Here is a 13,738-nt window from a genome sequence, read left to right as displayed (position 1 = left end):
GACGCTATTACCTCACGATTTTTTTCTGCCTTGCTGTTTGATTGCTACCGCTTGGTGGAAAAGCAAGAATCGAATGGGTGAAAAAAAGAACACCACAACACGCCCTTTCATCTCGACACCCGTGGTGCAGTATTAGAAATAATTGAAGCGAAAATGGAAGAAAATATAATTTCATAAGTCTCCACACGCAGAGAGCAACATTGATGCGATACGGGAAGGTGGGGCAAGGAGGCAAAGCAGCATAGCGCTCGAGACTCCCGCGTACATCAATTATCCCGCTCGCCACGGTGGAAGAAAGGTAGCAAAGGACTTACGGTGCAGGATTGTTAAAACATTTCCACAGACAAACGCACAGGCAAAAGCGTTGCAAGCGGGGTTCGCCTCGGAAAAGCGTGAAAATAATTTCAAACAAACGAACACAAAAGGGCGAAGGAACGCGCAAACGGAATGAGTTCAAACACGCTTTGCAGCGGCAAAGCAAATCGTCGGCAAAAATGGTGGGGAGTTGGTATGTGCGTGCCTTTCTTTTTCTTGGAAGCTTTAGTTTGATTTTTGTTGCCGTTGTGTGTGTGTTGGCTCTCTATCAGAATTAGCTTCTTGGTGGTGTCTTGGTGCTTCGCCGAAGGTAAAAGTAATGTTTGATGGCATCCCAAGAAACTTATAACTTTTTTTTGTTGTTGTTGTTGTTGTTGCTGTACACTGCCCGGTATGAGTTTCAGCAAGCAGCGCTAATGAAAAACGCAGCTCAAGCTGAACGGAACTCTATAACGGAAAGGTGAGAGCAAAAGCAAACGCTTCGCTTGGTACGACGTAATCGGTTTGATGTGATTGTTTTCTACCCTGCTGTTGCTTGCTGTTAGTCTTTATTCCTGCAACAAAAGCAAGTAAATTACACTGAGAAGAAAACAAAACAATGAGGACACAGCGACGGCTCCTCAGGGCAAGTGCACGCAAGTGTCGTTAAAGTACTGACAAAGCTTATTAACAGCGCAAGCACAGCGGATACGCTGAACGAAAACGATCCCGCGTCGAACGTAGATCAAAGTGATTGCGTCGGCCCTGGGCACACCGGACCGGACCGGGGGGTGCCTCCATCGATGTTCGTCGGAATGTTCGAGCAAAAATTATGTTTCCTCACGAACTTTCTACCTTTGACCGGGTGCAGATTGGTGGGTGGAAAGGAACGAGAAGTGCTGAATGATTATTAAACAGAAGGAAGTTGTTACAAATACCTTCATCAAGGTTATGATTTTTGTTTTTAGCTGGGAGAGGAAAAAAATAATAAAATGGGTTGTCTAGACAAGGTGCAGGTACTTTTTCTTGTGAATTTAAAGGTGAAAATTTTAATAGCAAATAACACGGTTCACCTGATTGGAATTGACGATTTCACCAGATGACGATTTCTAATTGGAAAGAGCATTTGAAAGTGGCCAATGATGTTAGGAAAAGCTTCATATTTCTTCCAGGGTCCGATGCGCCTAAAGGTATGCAATTAGCGTGGCATAGATGATCGTTTACTTTACCACGAAAACGTTCTGCTGGCAGTAAACCCGTTGGTTTGTAGTTTATTTTTGTAATTCCAGCTAAAAATACATCCAACCCGATGCAATATCCCAAAATGCAAACCACAATACAGAAAACGATGTGCGTCGTTTCCTCCTCCCACGATAGCGAAATCGATTCCAATGAAGTAAAACAGAGCACGCGGTGTTTCGGAGCAGAGGTTCCGTTTTTTCCGGCGTTCCTTCCCGGAACTCGAAGTATCCAATAGGCTGGGACTTCGGTTTTTAAGCGTATTTGCCATAGATTACCGCGAACTAATTCAAATTATGTGACCGAAAAACGTTGTTTTTTCCCCAAATTGCCTACCGAGAAGATGAAACGATAAACCAGAGCTAGCCCGAGCGTGACATGCCCGAGCGGCGAAAGCAAACAACCGCAGGAAAGAAAGAAGCTGGCTCGCCTCCGTTGTATGGATGGGAATGGTTTTCGGCTGCCCCAATCGTCGGGTTTCCCCGGTGGCCCCATTCATTCGTCGGTTTCATTTGTCTCAAGAAAAATGATGACCTAAAATGTGATTGAAAAAGTTTACGTGCCGCACCCCGCGCATTGCCCCGGTAGGCGTCAGATCATTTCGGGGAATAAAGCGAGCACGACGAGGACGTTTTGCGAAGCGGGTATGCTGAGGGCGGGATATGTTTTCCCATTCGGCAAGGACATAATTTATCCCAACCCCGGGGAAGCCCCTTTTCAAATGAATGGGACTCCTCTGCCCTTTTGTATTGGCTGCGTTCATTTCTTTCTGTTTCGGTGGATTGTGTGGTTTTTTTTCTTTTTACGCGAAGGTTGCGCCGGTGAATGAAGCAGCATAAAAGCATCCGACGGGTTTGTTTACCTTCACGCCAGCAAATCGTGTACGTGAATATGTTGGAGCGAATATGTATAACGCCACACACACTCATACGTGGAACCGCATTGGGTGTAATGTTTTCACCCATTTTATTGTCAACGCGAGCTGGAGGGGGAAGCCTGTTTGATTTTAGTATGCTCTTACTCACTTGCGCGCACACACACACATAAAGAGGGGGAACGGGCTGTCAGAAGCTTTTGCTTTGTGTTCATCCCGAATGAGTTTTGGTTTATGAGTCCTGGGGTCTTATTGGTGACCCGTTTCATTTGACGGGGGTTTATTTTGTGGTCGTTTCTTCCATCCGTGCGGCTGAAATCTCGCTCATCACGCTCCCAAACACCCCAAGCCCCTTGACAAATAATGGCGTAATGATTAAATTAGATTCGGTTCGTCACGGAGCGCAGCACTCGCCGAACGCTCCGTCATCGTCAAGCGGGCATCTCCCAATTGGGGCTCATCGTAACTATTTCCCCTCCATCAGCGACAGATGAGATTGTTAAAGTTTGTTCAACGTGTCTGTATGTGTGTGTGTGTGTTGTTTCGGGAACCAGCCCTCGAATGCATTGAAGCGATGAATTTGACTCTGTGGTAAAGCTTTTTCCTTCTGCCATCGTGCGCGACCTAATGTCAAAAGTTTGCTTGCGAATTTAATAGAATGAGCGCCATTGGATCCATGGCTCTGCCAGCACCAGAGGCGTCGAAGGTGCGGTTCAGCAGGGCACGCAAGGCAAAAGGCACAAATGGTAGGAAATTAGTAGCACACAGGGAGATACCTTTCCCTTTTGCTCGGCTTGGGGCTTGGGGCTCGGGGAAAGTATCGTTCAGTATCCATCAAGCGCCACGGGTGCCAAAATGGCACGTCCGCGTTCAGAGGCGCACGGCCTGAATGCATGGAACTTTTCCGAAATCCAACGCTGACAAGTGACAGTGGACGTGATGCGGTTTGGTGAGCAGAATGCAACAGGGGAGCCTTTTTCCCGGAATATCATATCATTGAAGCGTGAACCGTATTGTGCTGCTAAACGGGACCGTGCGGGGCTCAATGTAATTAGAGATTTTGTTGAAAAAGATGAAATAATGCCGGGAAAAAGAGGAATCTTTCAGTATTAAATTATTAATTGCTTAGAATTGAGTCACAGAGCGATGCGCATAACCGTTGACGTGCACTAAATCAAATATTTATCTTCATAACGCAGTTTAGCACAGCAAATTGCATACCTGTAGGCGTTCAATCGTAAAAGTTGCCTTAAAGTATGCAATTTGCACACGCAACTTGTACGTTTGATCTGTCTGTATTGCCCGTACCATCCATAGCGAAATGGTCCAACTTTTCCCATTTATCGACCCATTTGTCGAACGGCGCTTCGGCGTTTGAGGCCGCGCGACTGAACGCAAATAGGCATGCAATAAACAGCGCCACGGGACACACTCACACACCGCTCGAGTTTTGCGTCAACACGCTTCGAATCGCACACTGGACTGCCGTCCAGGCTAATCGGATCATAATCACTTTTCGACGATCCTCTTATCCACCCGGCAGGCGACGTGCACCGTCGATGGGGCGGTAATGGGCCCACGTCCACGCCCCCTTCCTTCCCGCGTCCATTGCCGCGGTCTTATGAATATTGATTAATGGAAAGTTTTCCCACTAGCATCCCCGGGGAGCAAACTAGTAGTTTCGCGAATAGATATCGGTGCCACTTGGTCCCGCGCGTAGAGTGACATGCGCTCACTAGCTTTGTGTGTGTATGTGTGTTTGTGTGCCCGTTTTTATACTGCTACTGTCATGTGGTTTAGTTCGGTGCCATTAAAGAAGGTCGCACAACACGCTACGTTCGCGTGCTTTCGAGATGAAGCGCTTTGAGCGCGAAGCGAGCCAAGCGAATATTACCATGTAAATATTCGATTCGATGGAAAACCCGGAGCGATGGCAGAGAATATTGAAATGTAAAGCGACGACCGTGTGTGCGAGTAGCACTTTGCATAGGATTATTATTGAGGATTGAGCTGCCGGCTGCCGTGATCCAATCGTTCGCATTCTTCGCGCGAAATCGGCTGCGGTTGTCGGGAGTGGCGCTTGGTGGGGTGTAAAAAGCACACGCCTACTTCACGCTTCAAGCAGCCAGAAAAGAGCTGCCGATGTTCAGATACTCCTGGTTCCTGGTACTTGACTAAAAACCCGGCCGGTGAGATCGAGTGGCTTTAGTGCGGTAGCGCTCGTCGAGATTTTGCTGCTGCGAGATGAGATTCAAGATGATAAGATTATTATCGGTTTTATCGCCTGACTTGTCGGCCTTGTCAGCACGCTGCTCCTATCAACACGCTGGTAAGGTGAGTTGGTTAGAGAATGGGGGGTAAAAAGGCTCCGGAGCGATAGGGAAGAAAGCTGATCAAAGCGATTCTCTAATTTATGCCAAGAGTAAGTGCTAAAGCAGTAGCCAGTAGTGTTGCGATTGAGTGTCTCATTAACATTTAGCAAATTCCATTAAGAACGGAGGGGTGCTTTACTGGATTTTTTCATTAGTATGTAGCTTCCTTTTGCAGCAAGTTTACAAAAAATCCCATTTGTTGTAACAAATTAAGCGTAGATGTAATATAATGTAGAAAAGTTTGCCTTAAAGTATGCAATTTGCGTTAAAAAATAATTTTTCGTATCAAGTTCATACGTACAGCTCCTAAAAGTATGCTATAGTTAAATAAACAATGACATAAACATGACATTTCATTCATGGTAGTCTCACGTCATTTGAATATTTGTTTTATTTAAAAGCATCAAAACTCCAATAAACCATTACTTCCCTTCTCGAAACGCAGTATTGTGGGCAAGAGATCTCTTGAAATATTTAAATCGCTTCAAAGTGAATCAAATCAAGCGGGACAAAGCGGTCAAAATAAAGACAAGCAAAACGCAACTTTCACACTGTCAAACGGTCCCACGAGAACTATTGCACAAAGAAAAACCGGGAAAAGAACCCAACAAGCATCGTGCAGGTTGGATTTGGAAGACTAAAGGACGGTCGACGGACTCTCTACCCCTCGTACCACGATGGTCGTTTCGATTTGCGTGCGTGAGAATCACGTTTACAGATGGTCGGTCGCACCAGGGATGCATGCATGTGCGAACTCGATCAGCCCAAACACCACCCCAAAAACGGGTGCTCCCATTAGATTGTGAGCAGAACAAAAAAGGATCCCAAATAAAAGTTCGTTTCGCATGATGCGATACACAAACGCATACACCCACATAAGAGCAGCACGCGCAGGCAAGTTCGCAAAGTGGAAAGCGCAATAACCGTATCAATTTCGGAAACGAACCATTTGCGCCCCAGCGCGTGAAGTGCGTGCGTGAAGCGGTGGAGCTTTTGCGGCAGGGCTCAAACAAAAGCTGGAACTAACCGGTAAAGTTGGTGCGAAGTACGTTAAGAATTGGAGAAGTTTGAAGAACACACACACACATTTCTTCGCGTGAAGTGGAATGGTGTGAAGGAGTGGAAGACACACGTTTTCTTTTATTTCGTGCGATTTGTGTTTATCAATATTCGATAGCGTTGCTTTTATTGTTTGCCCTGGTGCGTTGGCCATCACGGTCGATTTGGACAGTAATGGTGTTAATTATTATGCCATTTCGAAGAAGATAGAGTGCACTGTGCTAAAAGCCCCCAAATGTATGCAATAACTTTGATTGCAATAGATATCGTAAATCAGAAAAAAAATCATAGTAAGCGGACGGAACAAAGGAACAAAGTTATGGTGATTGCATATTTTAAGGGGCTTATTGAAGATATAGTTTTTCATTACCATATTATCTTAGAAAGTCTCGTGTTATGTTGTTTTTGGGACAAATAATAAATTTGATTATTTTTTAGATTCTCATATTTTTACACGTGGTTGTTTATTTATTTTCATTAATTTGATTATTTTACATTTTTTAATTTTTGTAAGAATGCTCCGGCTTTATATTGTTTGTTTTATTTCTTCTTCTTACATTTTTAATATTTACGTATTAAATTTCACATTGTAATAAAAACTAATAAAATAAAAACTTTTTACATACATTAATGCCCTTTTTTTGTTTCTACCAATCAAATCGAAAACCACGCACACTCAAACACACTGCAATTTAATTTACTTCACACGACCTTGATCAATAAATGGGCAAAGTGGCAGCAATTGGCATGCAATAAATCAATCAAATAAGCAGAATATGCGAGATCGAGTTAATGTGGCAGCATTTGCTTGCATGGAAATTACACATGCGTACCGATTTCCCACGTCAGCCAAACCCCCGCACTGCAACAGTGCTTTCGCATCCACATCAATCCCCGGTAGCCTTCAAATGTCAAATCACTCAAGGTTCGTTCCCCTGTCACGAATCACGGTCTGGCAGCAGGCAGATAGGGCCACCAATTACGCCACCTTCAGCATCCGACACAGATAAGACAACGGATCGAACGGCATCCCGCCGGGGTGAGCACTGAAATGGGTCTTTAGTGTGTAGGTGTATGTGTGTTTGTATGTTGAAGCGCCTGAGGAAGCCCATCTTTTTTTGTTCTCATTCTACGGTTCTGCCCGCCTTACTTTGACCTTTAATTGAATTTCTAATCAGGTGATTTATTGTTTTGTTTACTAATGTGTACATGTGCCGTTCTCCGGCGCTCCAGCGCCATTTGCCCTTCACATTAATGGCAGGGGATGAGGCGTTAGCATTCAACTTTTGGTTCCTGGTATAATTCTCCCAAGAATTGACTGCTTTTTGTTCCGTTTAGTGTCCTTGAACGGATTTCTCTTTCTCTCCCTCTCCTAAAAACACGTATCGCAGCATATTGTGTGGCTGTGTGGGTTGTGTTCTGTTGGTGAAGTTTTACTTTCACTATCGGACACAAAGGCGTTCCCCCAAAAGCTTTCTCACAATGCCGAAAAAAACAACCTATTCAACATCAATGGTTTACCGTTTTATTGCTCTCAATTTTGGGTTCTTGACGAGCCTTTTTTTGTTGTTATTCCTCTCAGTTACCCGATAAGCAGGAAAGCACAAAAAGAGGGAAAACGAAAACAGTTCCAGTGGAACTTATTTTTTGCACTTTGCCTGCGCTACCCCAAAAGCAGCTTTGATTGTACCACACCAATAACAAGTGGAAAGTACTCCACGGATATGGTGGTGAAGCAAAAATAAAATCGCAACCACTTGTCTGTTTCGTGTCGTTTTTCACCCTTATAGCGGAGAGTTTTGGCCATCCCCTCGCTTTTTTTTGGTTTGGTTCAGCTGTCCTGAAAGTTGTGTAGATAAATTGTGCTTTTCTGTGTGTGTAAGCTCTGAAGTAGAAAGCACCAAAAAGCAGTGGATTAAGATTTCCCACTGGCATAGCAGGAAAAAAGAGGAGCGTTCGGCATTCTTTTTTTCCATGCTCCTGTCATTTTTTCCTTCTGTTTTGTGTTGGCCACACCGGGAGATAACGTGGCACTGGTGGGCTTCGGTGGACTTTGGCCCAACCCGACGGACGGCTTACAGGGGTTTTTGGTGGGTTCAGTTCGGGACACCGCATTGCCCGGGTGGCATCATTTCTGCTCGATTGCCCATTTTTTGGGTGGAGCGTAGCCAATTCTCCCCGGGCTGCCCAGCAGAAGAAAGGCAATGAAAACATTGAACAAGAAGAATGGGGGAGGCTGTGGATGCTTAAGCAGCCCCAAAAACGGTGGAGTTTTTCAATCGAGTTCCAAGTTCCGTGTTTTTTAAACGACGGGGTTGAGTTTGGGGATTGTTCTGGTTTGTCTCCTTTCCAATCGATATGTATTCCACGAGAATGCTTTGTTGCATTATGCTGCTTTGTTATTTAGTTTCATTTTATTTTTGTTTTTGCTTTGCGACACTTCTATTTTTCCCCCCAATCAACCTTGGGTGGAACTGGTAAATTTTTTGCTCTACAAAAAGCACAGCTTTTCCTCTCCGTGTGTGTGTGTGTGTGTAACGAGAAGAAAGAAGCCGACTTTAGTGCGCCATTCCGTATGCATACACTCTTAACACGTTCCCATAAATTGCGCGACGTGATGCAATCACGCAAGAAGGCGGAATTAATCCACCGGGAAGCGTAAGATGGCTGCGAGCGGGCGCCTAGTAAGCGCGTACCGTCAGGCTAGTAACCATCGTTGGCACAGCAAACGGTAGCTCGTACCCGCTCGGTTGGTAGACGCAACGGTAATGTTTCTCCATGTACACATCACGTTCCGTTTATTTGAAGCCTTTCATTTTATGAGCATGCTGCTCGGTTTTCCTATCGCCCCGGGTAGGGGGCAACAAAACCGGGGCAAGAAGTGTGGCTCTATTTCATATTTAATGCATTTTATTGCGATTGCTTTTGACGCAACTTTGACTGCTAGTTTCTTGGCTGGCGTAAAGCACGATCCCCCCCCCCCCCCTGCATCTGCCTGTGTGCCGTTGCTTGCCACGGGCATTCGTACCGGCGTGAACCGGTGTAGCACTGGCAGTGGGGTTTGGCGTTAATGCGTACCTGTTGGGTGATTGTATCTGAATTTTAGATTTAGAAAAAAGCACCTCACTGGTATCGATGCTCTAAAAAAGAACGAGGACGAGGGTTTTTGTGGTTTTACAGCAAAGGGGTTTTTGTTGTGGAACTAAAAAAGGGAAAACAAAGTACGGCGCTTGCACAATACCGAACCAAAGTGCGATCATAAATAATGCATTACGGAATCTGTATCGCTAAATGGGGTGAGGTTTCGGTTTAAAATGTGCTGACAACGTAATTGTGTAATGAAGATTGCAGCCATTTAGGAGTGGAAAAGGTGGAGGAAGTGCAAACAGTTCACCGAAAAGTGTGCAGCTTAAATAAGATGAGAAGATAAAGCAATCAGATTGATAATAAGAACAAATTGCGTTGATGAATAATGTAACGGACGCTGACCTTTAAGCATCGAATGTGATGAAAAAGGGTTGTACAGGAGGTTGCTGTTGGTGTAATTGAGCTTTGAGGATTGCATACCATTAGGCGAAGTATTAATTGCGAAACGAAGAGAGTGCTTAGGAGTAGGCAATCGACAATAGAAGTTTAATCAAAAGTTGATAAATCTGTGAGTTATATTTTACTTTGCTTGCTTAAGCAGTGCTCATAGTGAAATGGTGCTATGAGGGTTGCATACATTTTGGCGAAAATAAAGTAGAACGATCTGAAAGCGCCAGAATTAGTAAACTTATCAGCAATCTTTTGATGCTGCTAATGGTGCTAAAAGTGTAATTGCATGGTTGCATACATTTTGGCGCAAATTAATTTACCTAACAGTATGCAAAAGATGTTAAAATTCAGCGCTATGGTAAACCTTTATTACATTGAATAAGTTTACCCATTTGGAATATCTTTCAACCACAGTTAAGCGTGTCCCTCTTAGCTTCACCGTCTTGCACTCGTATCGCTTCACATCAGATAACCCTTTTTCCACACGCTGGGCAGATAAATGCTTCAGTAAAACGAGATCGTCCATTTCAAAATGTTGCGTTGAAAGCTTCAGTGGGGGTAGAATAGTTTTAGTGATAGCACCACCCGACTACACTCGCCCCTTTCACAGTACCGCCTTCCCCTCAACTCCCATCCCATCCTTTTAAAGATTTAATATATGAATGCAATGCATGCGTGATACTGCATTTAAAAGCTCCCCGGTCTGCTCTGTCAGTTTCCAGTGCCAGGAGGGACGTTTGCATGTTTGTAAGGGACGGTGCTGCCAACCATCACCACCACCACCACCAAAGTACGCTGAATGTAATTATATATTACAGTTTGTATGCGGGTGGTTCTGTAGCTGTGTTGTTGTTGTTGTTGTTGAGGTAAAGTTTCCTCGTTTTTTGTTGCATCACTTCGGGGAAGTTCGCTAAAATGGGGTTGGTAAAACCTCATGAAAATGAAAGCAGTACGAATGTGAAGCTTCAATTGAATTGCAACCTGACTCCATAAAGTCAAAGACTCACACACACGCCCACAACCTTCAGCATAAAAGCTTCTCCCTTGCTCTCTCTCTCTCTCTCTCTCTCTCTCTCTCTCTCTCTCTCTCTCTCTCTCTTGCACTCTTTACGGGAGCCTTTTGCGTGCAACAGTTAATCAGAAAATTCCATTCTCCGCACTAGCAACAGCGCTATTTGCTGACGGTTTCAAGTGAAGTACATGAGGGCGAAAGGTTCAAATTGAATTTGGCCTCGCTCTCGCCGGTTGTAAGCTGGCACAAAAGCGCACCGAGCGGTTGCAGTTGTTGCAGTTGCTATTGTTTTGTTTCGTTTGTGTGTATGTTTATTGCCCTTAAGCTGTACCGCTGTAAGAAAGGCAGAGCTTTGAAGCAAACATTTATTGCACCACTTGAGTGTGCGGGCGCTTTTTATTGCTTCAGCGCTAATAGTGCATCTTTTGGGGCTCGCATGGGAGCGGTACAGTACACCCAACCCATAATGGCATCGCGATAAAAAAGGGGCATTGCATTATGTAAAAATGTGTTTCCTTTAGCAGGGTGAATGCGGGTTTTTTTTTTATTTTAACTATTTGCTTCTCCATTCGTTGTGTGCACATGTTGGGCATGGAAGAGCAAATTTAATTAAATTCCCACAACATGAACACTGGCAAATGCACATCGGATGGGCCCCAGACTTTGCAGCTGGACCAATCATGATACTTAGAACACCGGTCGGCACACATCCACATCGTCGCCTGGTTGAAAACGCATCCGAATGTGAACAACACATCCCGGGAGCGCGTGCCGGGAGAAGAATGGCTCACGCGAGCATACATTTTCTTCCAAACAAGCACCATCCATGCGGGTGCTCGGGAAGCGAGTTGACATGGTAATGGATGGGCCGCGCGAAAGCCTGCGACCCGGGAATTACAGGGGCGCGCGCGGACCGCTGAAGGTCAACGGATGACTTCACCCATGCGGCAACGGCGTTTGGCCGAGTTTGTTCGCTTCTCGCAAGGAAACGGATCGAAATCCTTCTCTAGCTTCCCCTCCCCCGAACAGGGAGTAGCTGTGGCAACACAATGCGATTCAGCTGTGGCAGAAGTGATTGGATTGGCAAAACCGGGAATGTTCTTCACTTTTTGTGTTCGTTTTTGGCCGAAAAGACGAAAAGTTTATGATGAGGCTGCTGCTGGCTGCTGCTGCTGCTGCTGTTTGGCTTTCCAATTCCAAGAGAACTCCACGCGCACGGAGGGGACAACGGTGTCTAGTAGCAAAACGGAAAGACACACACACACACACACACACACACACCAGTAGGAAAATGGGGACACTCTGTGTTGCTCTTTTTTTTTCTTTTCGCTATTGTTGCTTGGTGTTCACGTTGGTGGAATCTCACGGCAAGCACGTGGATCGGAATGTTGCGAAGAAAATGATATTTCACACAATTTTGCACAATCGGGCGGGCAAGGCAAACCCGCTGCTCTGTATTTCCCAATTTGCCTTTTGCCAGCGCAAACAGATAGCTGTCAGCGCGCAGTGATGGAGCCGAGCCGAGAGCGACTCAAAATTATGTAAATTTGCCTGTGCCCGTTCGCGCGAGCCATTCTTACAGCCGTACCGTGCCGGTGCCATGCCGTCGAAGCTTGCAATGATTCGGCGATGACTGCGAACGTGAAATTGTGGAATTGTTGGGGGAGAAAATAAAATTGTCATAAATGAAGAATGTGGCACGGGAATGTTTAGGGCAAAATATTTTGGGGCGGGCGAGCAAGCGAGCGAGCGCAAATGTATGGAAATATTTGTGTGACGCTGCGGTGCACACTAGTTTTGGTTGTATGGTGCGATTGAATTTGATTTGCTTACATTGCGCTAATGCGAGGAGCTAATTTTGGAACCAATCTACTTGCCATTGCTGATAAACAGTTTCGGAGGGGGTATTATTATAACAATACCAATATAGGATGTGATTGACTGCAACGCAAGGTGTTTTGGGATGGTGTTTTTTGCATATTTTTCGATGTAAAATGTAATAAATACTTCATAGACAACAGTACGTACATTGAAAGCTTTAAAGAAGCTATTTTTATTGTGAAGCGCCTAAATGTATGCAAAAATATGGGTAATCAGATATAGACAAGAGAAAAACGACATTTTGCATACCTTCAGGCGCTAAGTGATATTATTGAAAGCTTTTCTTGATTCGTTCGTAAAATAAAGAAGTGAATTATGATAAAGTTTAGCTTATTAAATAAACATTAATAATGTAAATTGAATCTCCTAGAACAGCATCAGACAATCCACTCAAAGCAGCAAAATTGTAGCCATTAAATCGACTGTAACAAGTTTAGCAAATTGCTACCGGCCCAACTTTGCCTTTAATTAATGACTTTGACCACATTCTTAAAAGCCACCATATCCTGCAAACCCCCCATCGGGAAACAAGTTTTGGTGCAGTAAAACATCGCTCTTCGTGCATTCCCGCCTGTGTACAGCCTGTGAGCCATGTTTTAAGTGACAAATTTTAAATTTACATCCATTTGTTTCCCTTCTCATTTTGTATGCACCCCTCCCGCCAAACCACACATCTTCATCCAGCTCCAGACTTACCGAAAAAGTTCTTAACCGATGACGAGCGATGCGATGTAACGGTGATAAAATCCAAAAACTCTTCTAAAACACTGAACAAACACCTGCGCTTACGGTGCGCTCGGCTTTGCCTCTTCCTGTCGGGCTTGGTGCGTTTCACCAGTGTGGATTATCGCTGGAAGGCGCCGGCAATATCCGCAGGGGATTTTTGTCTCCCACTCCCTTCTCTTCTACCTTTCCTTGCACTCCTGCAACATACACACACACACACACCACACAACACAAGGGGCAGAGTACACCGAGAGGCCTAACGCCCCAGTGATGACGCGCACAATTAAGCACCAATTAACGATTCACCACGAGCGAGAAAAGTGCCTGAAATCCCCCCCCCCCCCTGTGTCCCTTGCTTCCCGCCGATGGGTAAGAGCGTAGAATTATGACACCAACCACAATCCGCAAACAGCGTGTATCCTTTTGTGCACGCGTGTGCGTGATGGGATCTTCTTTTTTCTTCTCTCTCGTTTTTTGGCGCACTAAAGACACTGGCGTAAAGCAGGCGTATTTCGCATTTACCGCGTAAAAACACAACGACGCCACAACAACGGTGACACACCTCGCAAGGGCTCGCAAAGAAGGCAATGTTGTACGCGCGTTCGTCTGTCCGTGTCCGCACCGTCGCGCGAACGAATGTTAACTGATGTGCTTGGCAGCATGCCACTTCGCTGATTGCATCCTTCAGGCAAGCCCTGCCACGGAAAGCCACGGGTGATGACGTCGTTGAAACGGTCGGAATCT

At 45.1% G+C, this 13,738-nt stretch overlaps 1 protein-coding gene across 1 annotated transcript in view; it reads right to left on the bottom strand.

Annotated features, from left to right (window-relative positions):
* LOC120958286 (arrestin domain-containing protein 3-like) overlaps positions 1–13,738 on the bottom strand; it is a 31,313-nt gene extending 17,575 nt beyond the window's left edge. Inside the window, exon 1 of the mRNA XM_040380967.2 lies at positions 12,965–13,738. The gene's annotated coding sequence lies outside the window, so the exon portion shown is untranslated. The remainder of the gene's footprint in view (positions 1–12,964) is intronic.

This window comes from Anopheles coluzzii, chromosome 3 (assembly GCF_943734685.1).
Source record: "Anopheles coluzzii chromosome 3, AcolN3, whole genome shotgun sequence".
Classification (NCBI taxonomy): Eukaryota; Metazoa; Arthropoda; class Insecta; order Diptera; family Culicidae; genus Anopheles; species Anopheles coluzzii.
Note: the sequence above shows the minus strand (reverse complement) of the source record. Positions and strands in the feature narration are given on the sequence as shown.